Here is a 12,607-nt window from a genome sequence, read left to right on the forward strand (position 1 = left end):
TAAACCCACAGGTTTATGGACAGCTAATCTTTGACAAAGGAGCAAAAAAGATACAATGGAACAAAGAAAGTTTGTTCAGCAAATGGTGCTGGGAACAATGGGAAGCTACATGCAAAAAAATGAAACTAGAACACACCGCACTCCATTCACAAAAATCAACTCGAAGTGGATTAAAGACCTAGACATAAGAATGGAAACCATAAAATACCTACAAACAAAGATGGGCCAAACATTACACAACATACACTTCTGCGACATCTTTAAAGATAGAGCACCCAATGCCACAATAGTGAAGGCAAGCATAAATAGATGGGACTGCATCACGTTAAAGAGCTCTGCACAGCAAAAGAGACAATACAAAAAACAGACAGACAGCCCACTAATTGGGAAAACATTTTCTGATACAAAACTAGTGATAGAGTATTGATCACAAAAATATACAGAGAACAGATGAAACTCAACAAAAATAAACAACCTCATCAAAAAGTGGGCAGAAGAGCTAAAAAGACACTTCTCCAAAGAGGAAATGCAGCAAGCATATGAAAAAATGTTCAACATCACTCGTAATAAGGGAGATGCAAATGAAAACCACAATGAGATACCACCTCACCCCAGTCAGAAAGGCACATCTTCAAACTAGCAACAACAAATGTTGGCGAGGATGTGGAGAAAAAGGAACTCTCCTGCACTGTTGGTGGGAATACAAACTAGTACAACCACTATGGAAAACTCTTTGGAGGTTTCTCAAACTGCTAAGAATAGAACTTCTCTATGACCCAGCAATCCTACTCCTAGGTATCTACACAAAAGACACAAAAACACTGATTCAAAAAGATACCTGCACCCCATGTTTATTGCTGCTTTATTCACAATTGGGAAGATATGGAATCAGCCTAAATGCCCAAAAGTAGATGACTGGATTAAAAAGATGTGGTACATATGCACAATGGAATATTACTCAGCAACCAAAAAAAAAAAACACATGTCTTTAGCAGCAACATGGATGGAGCTGGAAAAGATCATGCTGAGTGAGATAAGCCAGAAAGAAAAAGAAAAATACGGGATGATTTTGCTCATAGCAGGAGTATAATGGACAAGGCGAGAAAATAATAAGAATAATGAACAGCCATATACCAGAGACATTTTGTGGGGGTGGAGTGGGGGATGGGATCAAAACCATGGGGGGAGGGAAGTGCACTGGACTATGTTGATGGCACATGGGTGATCTGGTAATGGAAAACCCACGGGGATTACGATTGAGATAAAAAAAAAAAGTACAAAATGATGTAAAAGTAAACTATCATAATAATTGAATAAAGTACATGCTTTTTTTCTTAAAAGATTGGTGTCAAAATCACAGGGTAGTGTGAGAAATCTATCCTTATTCTAGACTGCAACAGACTAAGGTATTATGAAGAACTAAAGAGATAACTGGTTTGCGGAGAAAACCATCAGGCTGTGTCTCTGAACTTCATGTTGAAAATTATGTTCCTGGAGAAGTGAGGGCCCCATGCTTTCCTTCATATAGCCTAGTGTCCCAAAAGCCATTATTTAGGGACATTGTCACTCTCCCCTTCCATATTACAGTATCCCAACAAATTCCCAGGTCCCAGGAATGCCTGTCCATAACATTCGCCTCCCAGTAATATCTCTTTGAGGTGAGATATACATGCATACTGGGAAGTGAGTGAAACCTTTGTCTACAGCTAGGTAGGTCATGACACTTTGCATGACAAGTTACTAATCTTCCTTTCTTAGCCAGCAGGAGGACAGAGGCTGCATCCAGAGTCAAGTTTACTACAAAGTTAAGTTGACCATCATGTTTCTGGAAAGGGCTTCAGTAAGTATGGGTCAGAAGCTCGCCATGCTGTAAGGATTTCTTTGGTCGCATCCACCAACCTTCCCCCTGAGACAACCCTACAAGGAATAGAACCTACCTTGACAATTATAGACTCACCAGTCTGGAACTCTTCTTGTCTCCAATCTGAAAATAAAGGAACATATAAACATAGCAATTAACCAGCTGAAGTATATCTCTCTGTCCAAATACTCTAAGAATTTTTTTTAGTCGATTCAAGAATAATAGCAATCAAAAATACTACCCTTTCAAGAATGACAAGTGTGTCATAGTAACATAATAAGTTTTCTCCCAACTTTAAGAAAAATCTAACAGGACATGTACAACTGGACAAAAGTGATCAAAACAGATTTCTATCCCATCTCTGTGCATCCAAAACAAACAGACCTAGATATGTGCTGCAGATCCTCAGGAGTCCCTGACAAGCCCTCTCTCCTCCATTCACTGGGATTAAGAAAAACATAGAAAATGCAAAACTGAGTAGTAATCCATGGACAACAGAAATATGTCAGAGTAGTGCAGCCTGTCTGCAGGGAGATTCCAGTGCTCTGCTGGATGTTCTAGAAATGAGTCTGTGTTCAGAATCACCAAAGACATCTTCCCCTCCAATGTTGCCTCAAGGAACTAAAGTTTTTGTGTCAGCAGTGGTGACCTCTCTGAGAAAGAAGGTGAAAAACAGAAGCAATAAGAGACTGACATTATATTTCATATATGTTGTGACTATAGAACACCATTCCCAGAAGAACCTGGATTTATAAGGTGGGACATCATTACTAGGGAAATGAAGGAAAATAAAATAAATAATATCAAAAGATACTAAAGACATTTTCTGCTGCTTGCTTCAGCACTTCAACAGGAAGTCAACCCACACACCTCAGGTTGCGTCACTGGAGGATCACCTCACCTCACTGGGGACCCCACCTAACATGTAGTTCTAAACACTCAGTTGGCTTCTTGTGCATGGTCTCTGGTGCCTCCACTAAAGAAACTTTGGAAGACTCAGAGGGTGTCCACATAATAGGCCATGCTATAAGTCAAAAGAAAATTGACAAATGGGTCATAGTGCCACCTGCTGGAATAGGAAGGGAAAGTTTCTAATAGCCAATCTGTTGAATCCTCAGAACTAAACACATAGCTAAGGAGGTGCCTGAAACTTCATATGTGCAAGTAGAAGCAAAAAGGTATGAGACAATTAAAAACCAAGGAACTATATATCGAAATGCAAAAAGAAAATCCAGCAACTGAGCTCCAAAACAAGTAATAAAAAATTCAAAGTAGCTGTTACATAGAAATGTAACATGTTCAAAAACAAAAAAAACAAAAACCTTCAGAAAAGCAACTCAATTACATCAGGAATAAAATTAATGAAAAGATAATACAAATATATAATAGTATTAAAAAGAAATTCAGGAGCTAATGAATCCAATGGATGAAATAAAGAATGCAATTGAGAATATAGGTATTAGGAAAGAAGAAAGAATAAATTATTTGGAGCTAAGAATACAAAAATTGATTGGCAAGATAACAGCAGGAGGACAGTGGGCTCATTATCTCCAGGCACAAATAAGACAGATAAGCCTCAAAATGGGTTATAGGCACACATATGAGGAGCATCAGCCCGACTGAGGGCACCCTGGGTTTGCCAAATCATAGATAATTGAGGACTCAGTGGTTGGGGGGTTCTGATTGGGGAGCTCCAATCCAGGAGCACCTAGGCAGCTTAGAACCTCCACAGCTGGGAGGCTTGCGACCCTTCTATCCCCTCCTGGACCCCACCCAGTCGGTATGCAGAGCCTGGGAGGTAAAGAGAGACAGCTTGGTGGCTACAGAAGAAATTTGGGTCACTGGAAGGCTACAAAGATCAACAAAATAATCAAGAAGCTCAACAGAGAAAATCAGCACATCCTGGCACTACTTGCAGGCACCAACCAGACACTAGGAACTCAACATGTTACTGGAAGAAGCAGAACCCCAAAGAGACTGTTGGCTGTTACTGGCTGAGACACCAGACCCAAATTCACACAGTGGGGGCCAGAAAAAAAAGGGGTTCTTGAAACAAAGCACAGCTCAGAACACCTTCCACAACTGAAGTGTCTGGATGTGTACCAGCCACAGAGGCTTTGTTCTGTTCTAAGTACTCCTGTCCTGCTGTCGCTGGTGGGTAAAAATGAAGGAAGGGCACAGAAATCTACCAACTGAGCAATGAAGGAACAAAGCAAACAGACAGGCAACAAACAAGCCATAGTTACGGGAGAATCGCCTCTCAGACGTCTGATGGCTCCCAGTTAGCTAGTCCTTGTGGCCTTACGCTGGGTAGAGTAGTGTTCCAAGAGTCTGCAGTTTCATTTGGCTTTCTGTTTAGTCCCTGAGGTTAACTGGGCAAAGGAACTCTTGAGGTTTCTTTCCCTCTGGGGGCTCATGGTATCTAAGGCCTCTCCCGTAAGGACTGGCCCTAAAATGCTCCTCCTGATGGCTCTCCCTTTGTTGTTGACTAGTAAAACCTTCGGAATTAGCCTCAGGTAGGTCACACAGTTTTAGGTGAATGTTGCTGATTTTCTTTGGGTTACTAGGTGGCACCAAAGGCTTCTAGTAAGTTTTCAGAACTGGGCTTGTTCACATAGGTCAGCTCCCCCTTCAGTGAACTGGGATGCAATTTGCAAAGATTTAAAAAAAAGGAAGAAAAAAACATGATGACCCCTTTTGCGTGCCAAAAGGAAGCCTCTCCAGCTAGCCTCCCCGCCAGCCAGCCCCACACTGTAGCAGCACTGCCGCTCCCACTTGCCCACCTGTTGACATTTGTAGCCTTATGAAGCCCCAGGTTTCTTCCCTAGCTGCCAAACCACAGCCACCAAACCTTCTCTCTACCTCCTGGGTTTTGCATCCTGGTCATGTGGGTGGGGGCGGGGAGCGGGTGGAAGAGTTGCAAGCCTCCCAGCTGTCGGGCTTCAGAGATGCTTCCATGATTCCTCCTGGATCAGAGCTCCCCAATACCTGAGTCTCACTCAATTATCCTTGAACTAGCAAGTCCAGGGTGCCCTCAGTAGGGCTCATGCTCCTAATATATGTGCCTCTGATCCATTTCGAGGCTTATGTATATTGTGTGTGCCTGGAGGTACTCAGCCGGGTGTCCTCACTCTGCCACCATATTGACTCTCCCTTAATTGGTAAAATTGTACCTGCAAAATTTGTTGTGACCCCATATGTGGTGAATCCTGAGAGTACCCCATGTACACTTAAGAAAAAAATGTATATTCTGGGGTTTCACATGCAGGGTCCTAGAGATGTTCATTATATCCACAGTCAAAATCTTTGAAGTTACGTCCTTATTAATCTTTTGTCTCATTACTTTGTCCATTAGGAGAGTAAAGCTTTGAAGTCTCCTACCACCGCTGTGCTATATTCTAATGTTTGTTTTCTGAGTTGATAGCAGTTGCCTAATATATTTCAGCAATCCTTTTTTTGCTAAGTATACATTGATAAATATTATGTCTTCCTAATATATTGAGCCCTTAATCATTATATAATACCCATCGTCTCTCCTGCTAGCTTTTTTAACTGGATAGTTATTTTGTCTGATATTAGTATGGTGCTCCTGACTTTCTTTGGGCCATATGTGCTTGTAAGTTTAATTTTCAACTGTTTTATCTCCAGAGTTCCAGTGTATAGGAACAGCAGGAGGTTCAATTATGTATCCTAATACAATCAGTTATTCGGTGTCTTTTAATTGGTGATCTTAGTTCATCAACATTTAGATTGATTATTGGTATATGAAGTTTTTTTTTTTTGTCGTTTTACCTTTAGTTTCATGTTTCAACTTATTTTCCTTTTCAGTTTTTTTCTGTGTTTCTCAATTTGGCTTAGCTACTGCAGCTCCTTTCCCAATTTCTTGAATGTGGAGTCTATTTTTGTCAAACTCCTCTAGTTTTACTTTATTTTGGGTCTTTATTTCTCCCTCATTTCTGAAGGAGAACCTTGCAAGACAGTATTGTTACAGGGTAGCCCAGAGTGGACTGGGCCGCCTGTCTGTGGGGCCTCACCTGCGCACTCACAACTCAGTTACACTTCAGGTACACACAAAAGGGTCAATAATGGGTTTATTTACAAAAGGGGAAAGGAATAGGAAACACAAAAGGGTCAATAATGGGTTTATTTACAAAAGGGGAAAGGAATAGGAAACAGCCCAAGGAAAGAGAGCGGGATACAAAGTAAGTGGAATACCTTATGGCTAGGCTGACTGAACACACCAAGTCACGCAGTATGCGGTCCGGAGAGCTGCTTCCCAAGCGAGAGCGCCAGAGCCTGAAAGAGAGAGAGATCCAGAGCGAGAGCCAGAGTAAGAGATGCCAGAGCACGAGATCCAGAGGACCCCCCACCGCAAGCTGCAATCGAGCCCTATTTATCCCCACAAAATGTCCCAGAATCCATTCCTGCTAGCTCCGCCCCGGGGTCCTGCATGTCTCTCCCTGTTACTGCTGGGAGTTGTAGTTTTCAATCACTGGAGTAAAGTGTAGGGTCCGGAAAGCTGGAGTAGGGGGTGGAGTCCATAAGACTCTGCAGAGTTCCCTTAGGGCATCCTTCCCCTTAACAGTATTATTGGTTGACAGTATTTATCTTAAACCTTTTTATCACTTTGTTCTATTCTCTCCTTAGTGGCAGTGTTTCTTCTGAAAAGTCAGATTATTTGCCTGATCTGGAGTGCTTAATAGATTATCTGCTTCTCCCCCTCACCTATTCAATATTCTTTATTTGTCTTGAACTCTTGGGAGATTAACCATTATATGTTTTTGTATTGGTTCATTTTGTCTAGGTATGCCTCTGTTCTTTTAGTTTCTTAGCTTTTTCTATTCCTTTAAGTTTGGAGATTTTTTACTCTATTACTTTCTTAAATATATTCTTTGCTGCCTTTTTCTCTTTCCTTCTGGGATACACATTTTTTTTTTTAAATGTCTTTCTTCATGGTGTTGGATAGCTCATAAAGTAATCTTCATTTTTTAGCATCATCCCTTTATCTTCTTCCATTTTTTATCTTTGCCAAGTACATTCAGTTTACTGATTCACTCTTCCATTTGGTTTATTCTAAAATATTTCCATTGCTTTCCATAGTATTCTTCATTTCCTCTTTTAATATCTTTTATACTGCAACTCATTAATTTTCTTGTTTAAAGTATAATTTTTTATCTATTCATTGATTTTTTTCCCCAGGAAATTCACTTATTTTTCCAAATTTTCTCATATAGCCTTGATGTGTGCTTCTGTATACTCTGAGTTCTTTAAACTTCTCCATGATATACTTGAATTTAATGTCCTATGAGAGGGATATATATTCCATATCTTTGTGATTGGATTCTAGAAATTCTTTTTAAAGATTAATTTATTTATGTTTACAGAACTGGGATACAGGCCAGAGGTATGGTGGGTGAGAGGATTCACCAGAGACAGAGTGGGGAGCAGAACAGGCAGATGACAAAGTACACTGCTGAGGGGAGCAGCAGGAGGGTCAGGAGAAGTCTGCCATGCTCCCTGGCCGGGATGGAACTCATGCTGCAGTGACTTCGGAGAGCTTCTTAATGTGGTGCTTTAACTCATTACACCACCAGGGAGGGCTTGGATTCTAGAAATTGTTTCATCTTCCTGTGTTGTAGTATTCCCCGTTGGAGTCTTGCACTCTCCATTTTATTATAGCATCAACCTATTGCTTTCAGGAGGACCTCACTGCTTTGGGTTTGGTCTCTTATAGGCAGGTTAGGACTTCCCCTACAGAATAGCCTAATACTCACCAGAGGGTGTATGGGGATTGCTGCCCACACACAGTGTCCTGCACAAAACAAATGGGGAGTGCACCTGATCAATAGGCACTGGTGAGGGGGACTTCTGGGCCCAGAGTTGGGGGCGATACCCAAGGAGTGACTGAGTATCACTGTTTTCAGGCCAGTCTCACCAAATTCAGACAAGCCTGGGGCAGCTACCAGTATCTGAAATGCTCCTGGGTGAGCCATGTTTCACTTATCAGAGGTTGGCTGAAGGTCACTGTTGTCAGGTAGATTCCTGAATGACTTCAGTTGCAGTAAATGCATTTCCCAAGGTGTTAGTGGGTGTGCCCAGGGCCAGGGATGCTTCTCATGGGGTAGCTAAGTGTCTCTGTTCTTCTGTGATCTTCTTTACCTGAAATGAAAATGGAGGAAACAGCAATTAATTTCAAATGAAGTCACAATAACAAATTTTAGGGGAAAAATTTTGATGCCATGTCATAATTGAAATTGTGAGCCTAAAGGCAAAGATTTAGAAACTTACAGTAACAAATGATTTATCACAAATTTAGAGAATGCTATGTGGCAATCCCCATTTCTTGGTCCAAAGGAAAATGAAATAGAAATGATATCATGCAAGTTTACAAAATAAGATCTCCTTTGGATGAGCAGTAATGAACACTGGTCTTTTATTTGCCCACTGCCCTTTTCAAATTTAAGCATACTAATAAATTGAAAGATTGATGCTGACACTGTTCTACTGATATTTAAGGTGAAATGTGCAATATCACATAAGTAGACATGGTGGGATAGGTTTGGAAATCATTAAATCTGCCTTCAGTGATAAATATGTGAAATAGATATTTGAAAAAATTGGAGGAAGCATACAGTAAAAAGACCCATCTGTTCAAACTCTATGTCTAGCCATCACCATAAGAAATTTGCTCCTTACTGCTCCATGATGAGATACAGTTTTACATTCCATTACCCCTGAAACAAGAATGAAGTTGTGAAATGTCAGTAGATAAAGATGATTTTGTGTGTATAACTTTTAAGGTCTTCTCATTTTACTATAGTCACCATGCTTTATATTAGAGTCCAGGATATATTCATCTTATGACTGGATGTATGTACCCTCTGACTATTTTCACCCATTTTCCAGATATCCCCATCCCAGTACAAAGACTCTATGAATTCACTTTTGTTCACATTCCACTTATAGGTCACATCATATTTGCCTTTCTGTGGCTAAATTATTTAATTTACCATAATTTCCTCAAGGTTGATACACATTGCGCAAATAGCATGAGTTTCTTTCCTTTTTTGAAAGTCTATATATTTCGTATATATAAACCACATTTTCATTAGTCACTCATACATTAGGTTAAACCACATTTTCATTAGTCATTCATACATTAGGTTATTTCCATGACTTGGTCATTTAAAATATCACTGCAATGAGGGCTACAAATAAATCTTTGTTAGAGATTTCATATCCATTGGATGTATGTATACCTAGAAGTTAGACTGCTAAATCATATATCATTTTTAAGTTTTGAGAAACCTTCACATATAATAGCTGTTTCAATTTACATTTCCAGCAACAGTCTCTGTGTATTCACTTTTCACCCATCTAAAGTGGAGTTCTTTTCATTTGTCTTACCTACTACACCTATTCAATGGCTATCGGATGATATCTCGTTGTGATTTTAATTTCTTATTTCCTTACAAATAGTAATGCACCTTTTTTATGTACCTTTTGGATACCTGTTTCTTATGAAAAAAATATTAGTTAGGTCTTGGGTTCATTTTTTAGTTGAGTGCTTTAGTTTGCTATTGACTAGTATGATTTCCTTATGTATTTTGAATATCAACTCCTTACCAGATAGATGACCTGCAATTTTTGTAATTTTTTTCATTCTGTAAGTTACCTTTTCCTTTGTATTTTTTGGTTTGTTTACTTCACCCACAGTGTAGAACTTGTCTAGATTGTTTTGTTTTTGCTTGTAGATTTTTATTTTTGGTCTCTTGTTTCTGATTTTGATGTCATATTCAAAAAAATAATTTCCAGAACTAGTATCCAAGATTTTTCCTTGGATTTTCCTCAATTTCTGTAGTTTCAATACTTACATTAAAACATATATCCCATTTCCATTTAAAAGTTACAATTACTGTATATTTTCATACTCATTCCATTGTATGAGAACACCATTTATGAAAAGACTTATTATATCTCCCCATTAAGTATTCTAGGATATTTTGTCAAACATTGGTTGACCCTATTCTCTGAATGTATTTCTGGGATCTTAATTCTGTTCCTTTGTGTGGATGCTATTATTGCTGTTTTCCTTGCCAATGCCATATTGTTTTTATTACTATAACTTCATAATAGTTTGAATTCATGGGATATATGTTTCTGTCTGTACTTCTTTCCCAAAATTACTTTAACTAATCACAATCTTTGTGATTCAACACCAATTTTAACATTTTAACTTAAGATATTTTTTCTCACCTCTTTTAGTTTGCTGATTCATAGACATTCAAAAATATAACTAATATTTATATAACAATTCCACTTCTAGATATCTATCTTAAGAATATGAAATCACTATTTCAGAAATATATGTACTCCTGTGTTAATTGCAGCACTTTCACAATAGTTAACATATGGATACAATCTAAATGCCCATAGATGGATGACTGGATAAAGATTTCTATAGGCATGATGAAATACTATTCAGATATAAATATTATACAATTTTGCCATCTAGACACCACAGATGAAACTTCAGTTGTGCTCATACTAAATAAGTCAGAAGGAGGAAAATAAATACTAGGAAGATTCACTAATATATGAAAAAGGCAAAGCAAAAGGTAAATAAATTCTTAGACTTTTACATTAAAGTGGTAGCTAAAGATGAATGAATTATTAGAAGAGTCAACTAGACAATTGTTTAGAGGTACTAGAACTTTCATGGGAAACATGAAGAGGTATAAAATCTGTTCCAAAATAATATAGCATGATAAACCAAAGCTGATTCAGTAAAGGAAAATTCTCAAAAAAATTCTTTACCTGTTTATGAATCTAATATTCTCATTCAAATACATGCAGCGATCTCCACATTAATAAATTAAAACATGTTTATAGCCTCCTTTTAACATTCTTCAGAAATTGAATGCATATTATAAAACTCCCTGTTCTTATAAATCTTTCCTATCATGGACTATATAGTATTAAACTATTCTGGTAATATATTTACTTCTATGTTTGTTTGTTTTAACCTTTCTTAAAACTGTCAAAATTTGTTTGACAGAAAATGATACCTGCCTCATTTGTATGAAAATAAATAAGATAAGCCCATTTTTACTTTGTAAAAGACTGTAAGAAACCAGAATCCTCTAAAATTTGAGAATAAAATTTTGATTTTATTATTATAGACTCCAAGAAAAAGATGGCAAAGTATAGAGATATAAAATATATTAAAAATGTGCTTCCTTACAAAATACAAAATAATCTAATGGTACAGGAATAAATGGTACTCATTTTTTTCTTTAGATATCTCCATAAAACAAAAAGTAAAATAAATGAACTTATTTATTCAATTATCACAATAATTTAAGTTTCCCAGGAAACGTAGCAAAAAATATTCACATTTATTTCTTAAAAAAAAAATCAATGTAAGATTTAGTTCTTAAATTTATAATTGGGGAACTTTTCCCAAACTTTATCAGTATCTATCATGTTATATTCCATATTTTTTTTAGTTTAAACTAGATATCCATATGAATTTTATAGACATTTATAGTGGGTAATGCCATTTATAACTAATCTCTATATAGAAAAACAGAAAATATTTAATCTCAACAATTTAGAAATTTTTCCTTTGAGAGAAAGTCAAAGAAGTTTTGTGTGTATATATAATGGAAATTTATTCACCATATTTTTTAAAAATATACTGCCATTTGAGACAACATGCATGACCTTGAGGACATAGTGTTAATAATTAAAGGTGAAATCTAAAAATTAAGCAGAAGAAAATCAAACTAATAGAAAAAATAACAGATTTATGTTTAGTATGGGTATGAAGAGAAAGGAAAGATATTGGACAAAAGTAATCAAAAGAAACAAATTTTCAATTGAGGTAAGTGTAGTTAATTTTTTGACATTGTTTTATTCATGCTGTGAAATGAACATGGATGTTGTGGGGGGTGGGAGGGTTGATTAAATAATTTTTCAATCAAGTGCTATCAGTTTATCATTGATAGTGTTTTGGAAGTATAGGTTCTCCCCATCATGTGTAGTCACTGTAGTTCACCCACCACCAAAGCACCCAGAGACCCAGAGTCCTCCACCAGAGTGCACTGTGCACTCAGTTTCCAAGAACCTGGTGGCAACACTGAGAAAAGACTTAGGTATGCTAGGGATGTAATGTGCTGCACCATAACTATAGCTAATACAGATGTATGGCATACCTGAAAATTGGTAAATGAATGTATCCAAGTAGTCTCATCACAAAGAAAAATATAGGGTTGCCTATCAATTTCAGATTAATAAAATGGAATAAACCTTGACAGTATATCACAACACACCTATTTGGATAGTCATGTAGAATGCAGCAGATTGGAAACTGTCTTCGTGTAAAAATTTTTTTTAAAAAGGTGCAAAAAAATTGAAATTTCAAAATATCAAAACACAGAAGTAGAAGTGAGGATGTAGAAAAAGTGGAACCCTCCCTGGTGGCACAGCAGGTTAAAGCGCAGCACTGCAAGTGAGCTGTAGCTGCTTCAGCATGAGTTCAATCCCTGGCTCTGGTGGGGATCCACATAGCTCAGCAGACCCATCTGGCCCGCTGCTCCCCTCAGCATTGTACTTTGTCAATCTGCTTGTTCTGCTCCCCATTCTGTCTCTGGTGAATCCTCTCACCACCCCTGCACTTCTGGCCTGTACCCCAGTTCTGTATGTATAAATAAATAAATCTTTTTTTAAAAAGCCAATATTAAA

Source organism: Condylura cristata, unplaced genomic scaffold (assembly GCF_000260355.1).
Source record: "Condylura cristata isolate star-nosed mole 26May11 unplaced genomic scaffold, ConCri1.0 scaffold00001, whole genome shotgun sequence".
NCBI lineage: Eukaryota > Metazoa > Chordata > Mammalia > Eulipotyphla > Talpidae > Condylura > Condylura cristata.